Here is a 14,794-nt window from a genome sequence, read left to right as displayed (position 1 = left end):
TCTGAATGAAAATAAATCTGAATGACGAAACCGTAATATATGATCAGGGCCCCGTTCCACAAAGCGATCTTAGTGTTAAGATCACTTTAAGTGCATATGTTGCTCTGCAGTTACGGTGATCTTAGGGCTAAGATCGCTTCATGGAACGGGGCCCAGGACCGTATCTCCGCAAAATGCAGACTCGAATTGGCATTTGGCAAACTAGTGGATGATTCCATGAATCTTTAGCCAGTGCCTTGTCTGTAGGAGACCAGCCACTCCCGAAGAGATACTTTAATGGACATTCCACTCCTCTTGCATCGCGAGATTGGTATTTCGAAAGTGCTCACTAAACTTGTAAATAATGATCTAAGGATTATGTTTTAATGCAATAATTGAAACTTATGAATAATTAGCCAAATTAGATTAACATTATTATTAAAATTGCAGTTGCCTTACTGATGTTTTTTTAAAACTTGTTTTGTTTCATCCATTATAAATCTTGATAACAAATATTATGTTAGGCGTACTAAGTAATATAGCGCACTGTATTTCTTAAATTATACTTTCACTACTTGTAAATATTTTTATTAATAGTCTTAATTATTTAATTACCATAATTCTTCTGAAGAAACCTATAGTAAAACATATTTTTTGGATAATTTTAGACAAAATGTTTACTATTTTTAATCTTCTAATTATTGTTATTGTATTCCGACACCTTTATTACACGTTTTCAGCAATGCATGCCGTTTTAAGCTAATAGTTTGTTTTACTTAAACAAAACGACAAAAACAACAAACAACGGTCAGACCAAATATACAAAAAGACGAACAATATTTTTATTAATAGTTGACCTGGCCTTTTAATGACCTACATGAAAGTATTTTTTAGAACAAATAATAAAATCACATAATCAATATATTCAATGAAAACATCGATTGTAAAAATAATCAGTATTTACTAAATATTTTTTCGAGTGATTACAAATATATATAATTAAATAAATACAATAATAAAAGTGCATGTGAATACGTTATAATATGGGAGATTTACTATGTATTTACTATTGAAACTATGAATATTTTCCAACATACAAACAATCAACCCACCCGTAGTTTTGGCGCCAAACTCTGCATGCTGATAGGTGTCTGCGACAAGGTTGACTCTTGGGACCTGCTCGGGCGTAAAAAAATGAAAGAATTTCTCCTATAATAATAACCGTGATCCGCGGTTTGGCAGCCAGGAAGTCGAGTGAAAGTTGTAGAGGGAAAATCCCTTGTGAGGATTCCCTTCCCACCGGGCGGCTTGTTAAAGGTCGGATCCACATTCCGCGTCGTTTTACTGAATGCCGGTTAATATTCAGGCGACGCAATGTCTGCCAGGACTCCTAAATCAAATTCTTATTGTTATTTGTTTTGTTTTTTCTCTTTTTTATTATTAAAAAACTTTCTTTCTTTCTTTTTTTTTCTTTTTTTTTTGTCTTTTCCTTTTACAATTCTGAATATGAACGACAAAAACAGTTATTGCAATCAAAAGTCATATCTCTACAAAGAGCAATGAAAGGGGAGTTTTGACAAGGTCATATTTAATATGAACCATTATATGTGCTTCGTCTACATGACATAAATTCAGACAGATAGTTTATTAAAGTCTTACCTCATTATAACATAATAAAATACAGCATATACATGCAATGAATAAAAAATAAATAAAATTGTAATGAGCCACTTTATATTCCGTTACGAAAGACATTTCGCTAAACGTATCTAAGAACAAACCAATATAGAACAGTTAAAACAAAGGAAGCACAAATAAAACACTAAGATTAAAATAATGTACATAAATCATTTGGCTTCCAGGGGATACGTCCTTTTTTACCTGTTTACAGGAGGACTTCCACTCTCTAGACTGGTTCGACAAACCACTGTCAAACCAAGGATGATATGAGGGGAGCATATCCTGCCCCACCGGTGACACCCATAACATGCACAGCCAATAGTTGTTAAAGGCATATTGTCACAGACCATTGACCTATTTAATGGTTTAACAAAGTATCACCTGAACAAAAATAATTTGACTTGTCCCTAACTGTACTTTATTCACCCATCTTTATGACCACTATACTCCATTTATTAAAGATATTTTGTAAAAGTAATTTAATTATGGCAATGGTCCATAATTCAAAAACTAAAATTGCCGAGTGGGATGACATGGACTTCACTCCATCATGGTTCAGTTAAGGTGATGCGATAGCTAGATTTGGTTTCCAACAATTTTTCCGGACAGATTTTTATTTTCGTGGGTTTCGAGGGTAAGTAGTCAGCATCGAAAATATAAATCCTTGAAAATATATGAAAACATCAACAAAATCTATCAAAAATATTTATTGTGAAAACCATAACACACTGACAATTTACCGGAACATTTTATTTCCTGTCATGCGCAGTCCACCGGATACAAGAGAATAGTATAGTCAAGACAACAAGTTAGAATTTTTAAAAAGATATTGTGTGAATCTCACTGTGTGTAGAATATAATGAAATATTTTTAAATTTCGTATATTGGTTTTGTCAATGTCCGCCCGCACTGCATTAGTGATTCCGGTGTTGATGAATGCAGATTTCAACATTTCCTGGCGTGTTTTCAATTCTGCCATAACTTTCATAATCCACCTTGCATTAATTGGTTTTATCGCCGAAGTACGCATTTCGATCTTGATGTCTGTTACACCTTCGCCGTCTTTCATAGCCAGGGAAACCTGCTTTGAATACCATGTGGTGAACTTCATGGCGTCCTTAAGTGGTTTGTTCACACATACGTCGTAATCGGTTTTACACAAAATCAAAGACTGTGATCAGTTGTCTGGCGAATAGTGGTCAGTGGCCAATTAGGTTACAGCTGAGTGTTCTATTGTTTAACTTTACACGTCGGTGGTATCAAACAACTGGCAGCCGAGGTGAAACTTTAATCAACAGTAACAAGTATTCTTGCTAAAACTCAAAAATAAAATCACTTTCAATTTAGATTTGGCAAACGACGAAAATAAGAAACCTTGAAATGTTTTTATACCCCAAACCACGAAAAATTAAGACCACGAAAATTTCCGGTTATACGGTAATGTAATTTTTATTTATTATCCATTTTTAGAAAAATAAGGTCCTTGAATCCGTGACAGTATGACTTTAAACCAGGTTATATTACACAAGCTTATGTACCCTATAATAACACGACTATAATATATTAATATGTACATATATTTGATCCCAAACCCCAGTTTATCTTATAGACATGCAAACTTTTTTTATATGCAGACTATAATAATAACCGTGATCCGCGGTTTGGCAGCCAGGAAGTCGAGTGGAAGTTGTAGAGGGAAAATCCCTTGTTAGGATTCCCTTCCCACCGGGCGGCTATAAGATACACATGCAAACTTTTTTTTATATACAGACTATAATAATGTTCACAGAATAGGGATGATATATAAAATACATGTATAAATATACATAGAATAACACAATGTACATCCGTATAATATGTGTATGTTATATGTATATAATAGTACTTGCACACATATACAGCTCATAACAACTAATGTTTATATGTACATGTGTGGTATACAAGGTGATAAAAGATCCAATTTCTGTAAAAACATCTATTTTTCTATTGCACGTACTCCAACCAAATGTGGAAAACATTCGAAACCTGGTTTCATTCAAAAACAGGATCGGCAATTAACGACAGTTTCAGAATTGTTTTTACTTAATGGCCCCAGTTTAAATCTTTTAATAAACAATCTATTTGTTATGATGAATAAGATACATTTACTGTGAAATCACCTTTGTTCGTGGAGGTGTAACGGTCGTGTCTAGTCGAGTCAACGAATTTAAGAAGACAATGAAAATATTTTAGAATCCAATGAAATATATGAGGTGTTTTTAATAGTAAAATCACGACATGTTAAGCCCATGAAAATAAAAGACTTCACAGTAATTATTGTTGTAAATAAACTGTAGAAAAAATATGGACGTTCTATATATATATATATATATATATATATATATATATATATATATATATATATATATATATTGGTATATATTTTTAATGAAATATTGAAAATGATTTTTGTTTCATAGAAAAATGGGATATTTTATCGATTTTAAAATATTTTATGTAAATTTATTCGTTTCATTTTGAAATATCTGCCAGCTAACGTAAAACATTTCCAAAATGTTCTTACTAATATACCTGTCTCCCATAATTGTGTTAATATTTTAATTCTGTTATCATGAATGAATGAATGAATGAATGTTTAACGACACCCAGCACGAAAAATACATCGGCTACTGGGTGTCAAACTATGGTAATGCAAACAAATAAAGTGATGATCAACATCAATATAAAAATTCAAGATTTAAATAAAAACACAGTGTAAAGAACTGTGCAAGAATACAAATATCACAGATAGATACTGACTTTTACTCAAAACTTCAATTGTATCTCGAAGAAAACAAGGGGATTTGTGCTGTATTGGCCATTCTCAAAGAGAATGTTACACCCCTGCACCACGGTGAGGTTACAGCACGCACAGGGGAATTCTGTTATGTTTAGATGTTATTTTTTAATGTAGATGTCAGAATATACAGAATATAATGATATACCCAAGTTACTGAGTGTATCTAACGATTATAAAAATGACAATTCATGTCAATAAACTTTGTGAAAAAGATTTTAATATATGGATGATGCATAAAATCGGTATTCCGTGTTTTGAATGTAATAACAGTAACAGACGTTTATGTTACAGATATAGAATAAATACGTTATGCTTACTTTTTTATTTAAAGTCCGTGGTTTCAAGGTAATCAAAATAACTATTAAAAATTCCACAAGGAATGGAAACTAAAACAGTATATATCTTCTTGTTTTTGTTTCAATTCATAACATAATTTTATTTAACCAAAAGGAAAAAAGGATTACATTTAAATGTTTTGTTATGTCTCATATTATTTCCTTTCGTTGAGCTAATTTAAAGTTACTGATGACAAGTATTCTTGATGACCCCTACCACCCCCACCCCCTAAAAAAAGGAGAAAAATCCCAACCAGAAACCAAACAACCGCAGCAAACGGTGGACAAGGTTATTAGTGGGTGGGGTTTTGTGTTGGGTTTTTTTTTTTTATGTGTGGTGATGGTGGTGGTGGTGGTGGTGGTGGTGGTGGTGTGTGTGTGTGTGAGAGAGAGAGATATGTGACTTTAAAAAAATCAACAATCTAACAAGCTATATACCAGTAACTAATTCCAAAATCTCATAACTCATTCTTTTCTTTTTTCAATTCTCTATCCTCTCTCTGAAGAATTCATCACCCGAGCACGCGACTCATCAGCTGTATGATACATCACGTTAAATACCTGTATAGGTGGGGCAGGTAAAAGCCCCTGTAGACAGGTATCACTCCGCAGCCTGATATCGAGTCGACCCACCGCGCAGGCGCGAGTCGTGTTATCGCAGGTGTGAGACGCGTACACGCCAGTAAGATGTCAGGACGTTTGTTTTCCACGATGACTCGTCAGTCGACACCTGTTTCCTCTCAGAGATGAGCTTAACTGGATATAGATAATATAACCATATCCGTACCCCAGTTAGGAGTGCTTTTAAAACAGCTTGTTCTTAAGTAAGACGCTAAATGTTTCTCTCGACCGTGACCTCATATCCCGAGTCACGTAAAGGGGCTATGTCAGAGTTCCAATAATGGTGGTTCCCGCTAAAAATATGTGTTAATTTTTGCTTTGAAACATAAAGTTTATACCTTTGGTTATGTGAACTTTTATATCGCAGAGAAATCAATTGTGGTGGTGCTTATTTACATTGATGGTATGGCTGTGGTGCCCCACTGAGAAGCTCATTTTTTTTTATCTCCAGAAAATAGCATACACATCTAATGGTTTAATTTGTATAGTGTTTCGTTTGTTTATAAAAAGTAGTCTCCCCCCCCCCCCCCCACTAGGATTTTGATCAGGGTACGGCCCTGTATACCACAGACCGCCTTGTATCATACTGAATGAAATACGTTGATAATTCATACAAGTGCATGTAATAATCTGTGTTAGAACATACTTTCAACTCTGTCTTGTACCAGACTGTACGAATGGGGAGTTCACAGGAATGGCGTATTGCATGTCGTAGAACCTGTCCTTCTCAGCAGATCAAGTGGTTTAATTATCATCCCAACAAATGCTCTACGACCGGCATATGACATACCACAGTATTGTATCAAAAGGTGCATATGAAAGGCACCATGTTTCCAATAGAACACATTGGCCAATGTGGCAGCAACTGGTTTGTTAGCTTACACTTTAGATGGTGAAGACCACGAGGCACAATTACCAGGGTTATTTTAACTATACAGCTAACCGCTATTTATTTGGCAATGTACTGTGTATACAAAGATCTTCCTTGACTTGCCTTTTTTTGGTTACGGGGCGGGACGTAGCCCAGTGGTAAGGCGCTCGTTTGATGCGCGGTCGGTCTGGGATCGATCCCCGTCAGTAGGCCCATTGGACAATTTCTTACTTTATCCAGTGCACCACGACTGGTACATCAAAGGCCGTGGTATGTGCTATCCTGTCTGTGGGATGGTGCATATAAAAGATCCCTTGTTGCTAATCGAAAAGAGTAGCCCATGAAGTGGCGACAGCAGGTTTCCTCTCTCAATATATGTTTGGTCCTTAACCATATATCTGACGCCATATAACCGTAAATAAAATGTGTTGAGTGCGTCGTTAAATAAAACTTTTCTTTCCTTCCCTTACACATCCATCATAAGAATTCTGTCATGTCCTTCCTTCTTTTTGTTCGTTAAAAAACACAATTCACAAAGAATAACGGTTTTGTCGTTTTATTTTTATTTCGAACCTGTTTACCCGCCAGCCGTAAATACGTGCAAATCATATATCCATCCGTCCATTCATTTTCCAATCCGTTCGCTACATCAGAGCAGTTTAAAAAATGCTGATGTATTATATTTTGTATTTTCTATCACCAAGAAATACATTACATGGATCTGTTGCCTCGGTTTTCTTTGCTTCATAAATCCGCTCATAAAAGCCGGTTATTTCGACAGCATTAAGGGAACTTTTTCTTTCATGAACTTCTTGCTGGTTTCAGCCTCATTAGCACGAGACACCTGGATTACGAGTCCGCACGTGCTCAGCTACCGAGCAGACGTGAGGGTGAAATATATTACAGAGAGTTAAATTAGTTCCTTAACCAGCTCCAGGAAGGGCTGGATTTAGACCTTGGGGGTCCCGGGACATTCCAGATTCGGGGGCCCCTCAACATAGAAATTAAATTACATGACAAATAAAAAAATAACTCATTTTATGCTTATTAATTTTTTTTATAAAGGAAGTCCTTAGTCTGGAGGGCCCCCTCTGGCAGGGGGCCCGGAGCAATTATCCCCTTTGCCCCCTTATAAATCCGGCACTGTCTCCAGGTCCACACAAAAAAAAGAGAAAATACTATAATATACAAGTGAAAACATGTATTATGTATCATTATTATATGATATTATGTATATATTTCATCCTCCTGTAAACCATCTTGTCATATTTATTCAACTGATTATGGATGTTCCTCTAACGCTTTGCATAGTTAATACATGCCTACGTTTCTAGTCGAGATGCAATCTAAACACTAATAATGAAAAAGAAAACAGTCCAGGAAGCGTCAAATGGGGATGTTTTAACAAACCTATGATTGTTCCCATGAAGGTGTTTTGTCTGTAGAAGGACGGCCATGCCCAGGACTAGTCTTACTTTGTCTATACGAGGACTGCCACTCAAGACTGGCGTAACAAATCTAAACCTCAACACCATACAAGACAGAGGTCAAAGAACAGTTAGACAGTTGTAATGACCTTCATTCACGGAAAAACTGCCAGAAGAGTAATCCAAGTGGCTCTACTACAAAGTAGTCCCATCGTTCTGTTAGACCAGTGACGATATCCTACACGGATCGAACCCCCACTGATTGGCTTTCTTCCCGTCTCAACCAGTGCACCACGACTGGTATATTAAAGGCCGTGGTGTGTGCTGTCCTGTATGTGGGAAAGCATATATAAAAGATCCTATGCTGCTATAGGGAAAATGTAGCTGGTTTCCTTTAAGACTATATGTCAGAATTAAAACATGTTTGACATCCCAATAGTCGATGATTAATTAATTAATTAATTAATTAATTAATGTGCTATAGTGTTGTCTTTAAACGAAACAACTTTTTATATCCTACAAATAATCTAATGCATTCGTCAAATCCAATTCTGTGTCCAAAATCACATCTCCATATAGACAGAGTTCAAAGAGTATTTCCACTGCGATAATACATTGATTATTACTTCTTGCTTGTTCACACCACTCTAATCTTCTAAGAGTTGGTTACAGTAATGGTGTGTAACCCAGTCCGCGCGGATAACTCAGTGATTCGGTGTAGCAGAATTCCAAGAGGTACCACGCAATATTTGTTCTCCCAGAGACGTTGTTTGTATTTATAGCATGCTTGTATATCAACACGACTAACCTAAATACACGTAGACCGTCTTGGGCTAGTTAAGTGCCATAGCATTCGAGATTTATTTCAATCATATATGACTTAATTATATGTAATATATGACTTAATTATATGTAATATATGACTTAAAGGGACAGACCCTAGTTTCAACCCGTTTAAATTAACACGAAGGTTAGTTAATCTACAAACCTGTAACACACTTGGATAAAGTTACAATTGAGTGAAACATGAGTCTGTGACTTTGAAATGGTGAATTACCCTCTAAAAATAGACTAAAACTCGACTTCATAACTGTTATTTATCAATTTTTTAATCGATCAACGTAGACAGTCTTCGGCTACTTTAGTGTCATAATATTCGAGATTTATTTCACTTGTATATGACTTAATTATATACGACACATGACTTGATATTTGACTTATATGTGACGTGTGTATCATCACGACTAACCTAAATAGACATAGACAGTCTTGGGCTAGTGGGTCCGTCCGTCTGTCCCACATATAGTTTTCTGGACCTTTTTTCACAGTGTCTCAAGATAATGGATTTTGTTAATAGCTTTATCGTGTATTTCTACAGATCACGTTTGATACTGATGATGATTTACTCCTTTTTGTTCACAGAGTTATAGGCCTTGAACTTGATAGATACAAAAATGTGTTGGGCCGGGCAGGGGACACGAATTGCTTCAGCAGTACGCTCAGAATGCTTGTTATACGTGGTGCGTGCGTGCGTGCGTGCGTGCGTGCGTGCGTGCGTGCGTATTTAATATATATATATACCAGTAATTAAATATTGTGATATTGGTTTAAACGTTAACATTCTAACCTCGAGGGTGAAACATCTTGTGCTAGCTATCGGTATGACGAGTTTTTATCAAGCTGATAGGAGGTCTTGGAGATTCTGGCTTTCGTCAAGCCCGTGCGTCTGCATTAAACTGAACATCCCAGCACGCGCACTGTCGGAGCCCACTTAGAGCAAGTCATACTTGATTCAGGTTTATTTCTTACAGCGCAGAGCTGATTACAGGACACAGGTATTGATTCGCTAATTGAAGAACACAGTGCAAAGTGTGTTTATCCATGAGGATTCCAATTTGAAAGACGTTAGACATTTCCAATGCCTCTATAAAACTCTTTGCTGTAAATCAGAAAAGTGTATCCACAAATCCCTTTCTGGTTTGCGAGTCTTATGATAGATAGCAAAGAAAGAAATATGTATTTTATTTAAAGGAGGAAATAAATGTTTTATTTAACGACGCACTCAACACATTTTAAACTACTGTTAACTTGTGTTGTCGAACATACGGTTAAGGACCACGTAGATCATTGGAGAGGATACCCGCTGTTGCCATTCCATGAGCTACTCTTTTTCGATTAGCAGGAATGGATCGTTTTGATGCCTCGTCCCACAGACAGAACAGTACATACCACGACCTTTGTAACACCAGATAGCAGGCTTGAACCTCGAAAGATGATAATACCGACTATGATTGCGGGGATTATGGTTATGATAATGGTAGGTATGACTATGACTGACTATAACGATGACGACGACGACGACGATGATGATGATGATGATGATACAGACAGAACAGAACTTTATTTCACTCAACCAGACTGTTTATAAATCGAGTTATACAGCTACATAGACGTTCCAAGGTGATCTCTAGTCGAAGAGGCGAGACGTAGCCCAGTGGTAAGGCGCTCGCTTGATGCGCGGTCGGTTTGGGACCGATCCCCGTCAGTGGGCCCATTGGGCTATTTCTCGCTCCAGCCAGTGCACCACGACTGGTACATCAAAGGCCGTGGTATGTGCTATCCTGTCTATGGGATGGTGCATATAAAAGATCCCTTGCTGCCAATCGAAAAGAGTAGTCCATGAAGTGGTGACAGCGAGTTTCCTCCTTCAATATCTGTGTGGTCCTTAACTATATGTCTGACACCATATAACCGTAAATAAAATGTGTTGAGTGCGTCGTTAAATAAAACATTTCCTTCCTTTCTCTAGTCGAAGAACTGTCAAGCGCCACACTGCTTCACTTCACTGTTAACGAGAACGAGTGTTCAATATGGTGTATCCGTGAACGATTTCATTCATTTCGATTTGGAGCGGGACGTAACCCAGCGGTGAAGAGCTCGCATGATGCACGGTAGGTTTGATGTCGATCCCCCGTCTAATGCGCTGGTGCTCTACGACTTGTACACCAAAACCCGTGGCATGTACTATCCTGTCTGTGGGATGGTGCATATAAAAGATTCCTTGCTACTTATGGCAAAATGTACAGGGTTTCTTCTCTAAGACTATATGTCAGAATTACCAAATGTTTAAAACTTCAACAGCCGATGATTAATAAATTAATGTGCTCTAGTGGTGTCGTTAAACAACAAACTTTAACTTATATCCAATTAATGTTCAAGCACATTGTCATGGACTCATATCTCAGCTATCTGGGCTGTCTGTCCAAGACAGTGGTTAGTGACAAGACAGTGATTTCCACTCTAAGACAATATGTCAAAATAACCAAATGATTAAAATTCCAACAGTCGATGATTAATAAATTAATGTGCTCCAGTGGTGTCGTTAAACAAAACAAACTTTTTTTTTTTTTTCATTTTGATTTATTTCGTTATTTTATGTCCAAGCATGCTCTCAAGTATCTAAATAACAATATGTCAGACACCAAAAAAATGAAATAAATAATAATTTCCTTTCAGCTCATACGAGTGGATTGGGAACACAATAAAGTGTCTGTGGATGTTAATGCTGTGGTCTAAGAGTTCTGATTGTTATTATATACAATCACGTCCAGATGTGGAGTACCTCTATTGTTCTGGAAGCACGCGGACAGCCTCTTCAGATAGTCTTGGAAGAGTTTCGGAAACCAACTCTTTCCCCAACATAAACCACGACAAGAGGTTTCTACAGCTGAACACAAGTGGCCACTGTTTCGGACCGGTGTCGTCTTAAAAATGGTTCTGTGAGAGAAAAAAAAAATCAACGAACTCAATTTTACGTGAAGCCGCGGGCGGTTGGATATTTTGTTCAAATCTTAATTGAATGGCGACATTAAATTACATTTTCTCATGTGAACAGACCAGAATTGTGAATTCTTCTTACAATTGGTAATCCTGTATTTAACAGAGCTTGTATTATATTCTGTATTTATAGGGTTTTGTTTTATACAGGAGTCTTATAAATTAACATCGGCATTTCTTTCGTTGTAATTTATATTCGTAGATCCAATTACGGTTCAGGCAAGCTGTCCTTGGCACACGGGGCGGGATGTAGCCCAGTGGTAAATCGCTCGCTTGATGCGCGGTCGGTATAGAATCGATCCCCGTCGGTGGGCCCATTGAGTCATTTCTCGTTCCAGCCAGTGCACCATGACTGGTATATCAAAGGCCGCGGTATGTGCTATCCTGTCTGTGGGATGGTGCATATAAAAGATCCCTTGCTACTAATGAAAAAATGTATCGGGTTTCCTTTCTAAGACTATATGTCAAAATAACCAAATGTTTGACATCCAATAGCCGATGATTAACAAATCAATGTCCTCGGTTTAGCTAGTCTAGGGGTTTGTGATGTGTGTGTGTGTGGGGGGGGGGGGGGGGGGGGGGGGGAGAGAGTAGCCGAACACGGTAAGATGTATTTGAATAGGCTTTTATTATTATTATTTGACGTCTGCGAAAAAAGGGGGATGCGCCCCCAAGGACGCCTAATCTTTGATCCGAGCCTGTAGGCTCTGTCCAGAACTGTTAGTAGATAAAAGTCGACATAGTTATGTTACACCTACCCAATGAACCCTTAAAACTCGCTAGGGTGGGAGACGGTATCGGTGTGCGAACCCAGTACCTACCAGTCTTAAGACAGATGGATTAAACACCACACCACCACGGTCAGTTTGCCTTTCTATTTTCAAGATGTTGAATTTATATATGTCATAATCCAATAGAAAGTGTTAAAATGCACGGCCTATGTAACGACTTCTTTCTCCAACCAGACCGGCCTCGGTGGCGTCGTGGCAGGCCATCGGTCTACAGGCTGGTAGGTACTGAGTTCGGATCCCAGTCGAGGCATGGGATTTTTAATCCAGATACCGACTCCAAACCCTGAGTGAGTGCTCCGCAAGGCTCAATGGGTAGGTGTAAACCACTTTCACCGACCAGTGATCCATAACTGGTTCAACAAAGGCCATGGTTTGTGCTATCCTGCCTGTGGGAAGCGCAAATAAAAGATCCCTTGCTGCTAATCGGAAGAGTAGCCCATGTAGTGGCGACAGCGGGTTTCCTATCAAAATCTGTGTGGTCCTTAACCATATGTCTGACACCATATAACCGTAAATAAAATGTGTTGAGTGCGTCGTTAAATAAAACATTTCTTTCTTTCTCCAGCCAGGTAGTATTAAACATATCCATTGATAGTGGCGGGATGGAGCCCAGTGATATAGCGCGCGCTTGATGCGCGGTCGGTTTGGTATTTCCAGCAAGTGCACCACGACTTGTATATTAAAGGCCATGGTATGTGCCATCCTGCCTGTGGGATGGTGCATATAAAAGAGCCCTTGCTAATAATGGGAAAAAAAATGTAGCGGGTTTCCTCTCTAAGACTATATGTCAAATTACCGAATGTTTGACATCCAAAAATCAATATGCTCTAGTGGTGTCCTTAAACAAAAGAAACTTTTTAACTTTATCCATTGATACGAGGACAATGTACTGGAATATAGGTGGATTCAAGGATGGTAATAGATTTTAAATAAATACAAATCCATGTGTATAAAATGTATTTTTAGATGTAGCACTTGTATTTATTTGTCTACTTGATTGGAATGGCGTGTTAAACTTTCCGTTGATGTATAGTATAGATTTATAGTATACATCAGAGGAAGGTTTAGCACGCCATCCCAATCAAGTAGAAAAACAAATACAAGTGCTATATCTACATATAGTGATATATGTACGTGCTACATTAACATATAGTGATATATGTACGTGCTACATCGACATATAGTTATATATGTACGTGCTACATCTACATATAGTGATATATGTACGTGCTACATCAACATATAATGATATTTATACGTGATTTCTCTACATATAGTGATTATGTATATGCTACAAATACATATAGGGATAAGTATATTTCTACATTTAAATGCATTAGTATGTGTTATATGTACAATTAAATCAAAGTGAGGAATGTATCGTTACCTCTAGTTATAAGTATAATGTTAACGAGAAGCTACTGAACGTATATTTCAAATTGTAATGGGACTTTCCCCCCTCCTTCCCACGAGAGTTCTCGACTTTCACGTGTTTAATGAAGCAATTTCATTAAGTAGCCATCTTTGTAGACTGTTTATTTACTCTGGTTCGCCAATTAGAATTACTTCAAAAGACCATCGCATTTAATTTTGACGGATTACCGCTAAAGTCGGGCCGGTTGGCGTGACATGTTGCAAATTGCGAAAGGAAAATGCTCTAAACTTTGTGTGTGAAAGAAGGAAAAACAAACCGCTGCTTCAAATATCGAGCAGTAATTCATCATTTAGTCACAAGAGGGCGTGCAGCATGCACGTGCTGAGCTGTGATTGCGGGCCTTGTTTTCAAAGACATGCCGCGAGATCTTGCGTGGGTTAGCCGACAGTGAAGCATGTTGATGGATTTCGTGTTTGTTGTGATATTACCTTACATGTTGCTCTCCACGGATAAGCAGCTGATAAGAGTGACTTACCAACAATCGAGACGAACGGAGACCAATTCAACACGCTCCCACAGTCGTTATTCGCGATGGGAGGCTTTAGTTTGAAAACTAAATTTTGAAAACACGTGCATGGGTAACACAAACACAGATGCGTGTTGTTCAAATACGGGAGTTTGATTGAATTATGGGTTTAGGAAACATTCTAGGAGCAAGTGACACTGTAAGCTGAACGAAAATAGCATTGTATTACTGGTATTACAATTTCTAGTTAATAGTAGTAACTAGAAATCGTCATAGAATTGTAGGTGTGGTAAAGGTATTTAACTTTTAGTTTAAATGTTATAAAATTCAGTTAGGGGAATGAAAATATTACAGCAGTTATATGTATTTAAAAAGAAACCCACACATAAACATAGAAATGGTTAAAACTATTAAATTATGTCATTGGTTAAGACATTAACACTACTGTGAAATCCTATATTTACGAGGGCTTAAACGTTCGTAGTTTTGCTAAAACCACTATACATTTCGTGG

Source organism: Gigantopelta aegis, chromosome 9, assembly GCF_016097555.1.
Source record: "Gigantopelta aegis isolate Gae_Host chromosome 9, Gae_host_genome, whole genome shotgun sequence".
NCBI lineage: Eukaryota > Metazoa > Mollusca > Gastropoda > Neomphalida > Peltospiridae > Gigantopelta > Gigantopelta aegis.
Note: the sequence above shows the minus strand (reverse complement) of the source record.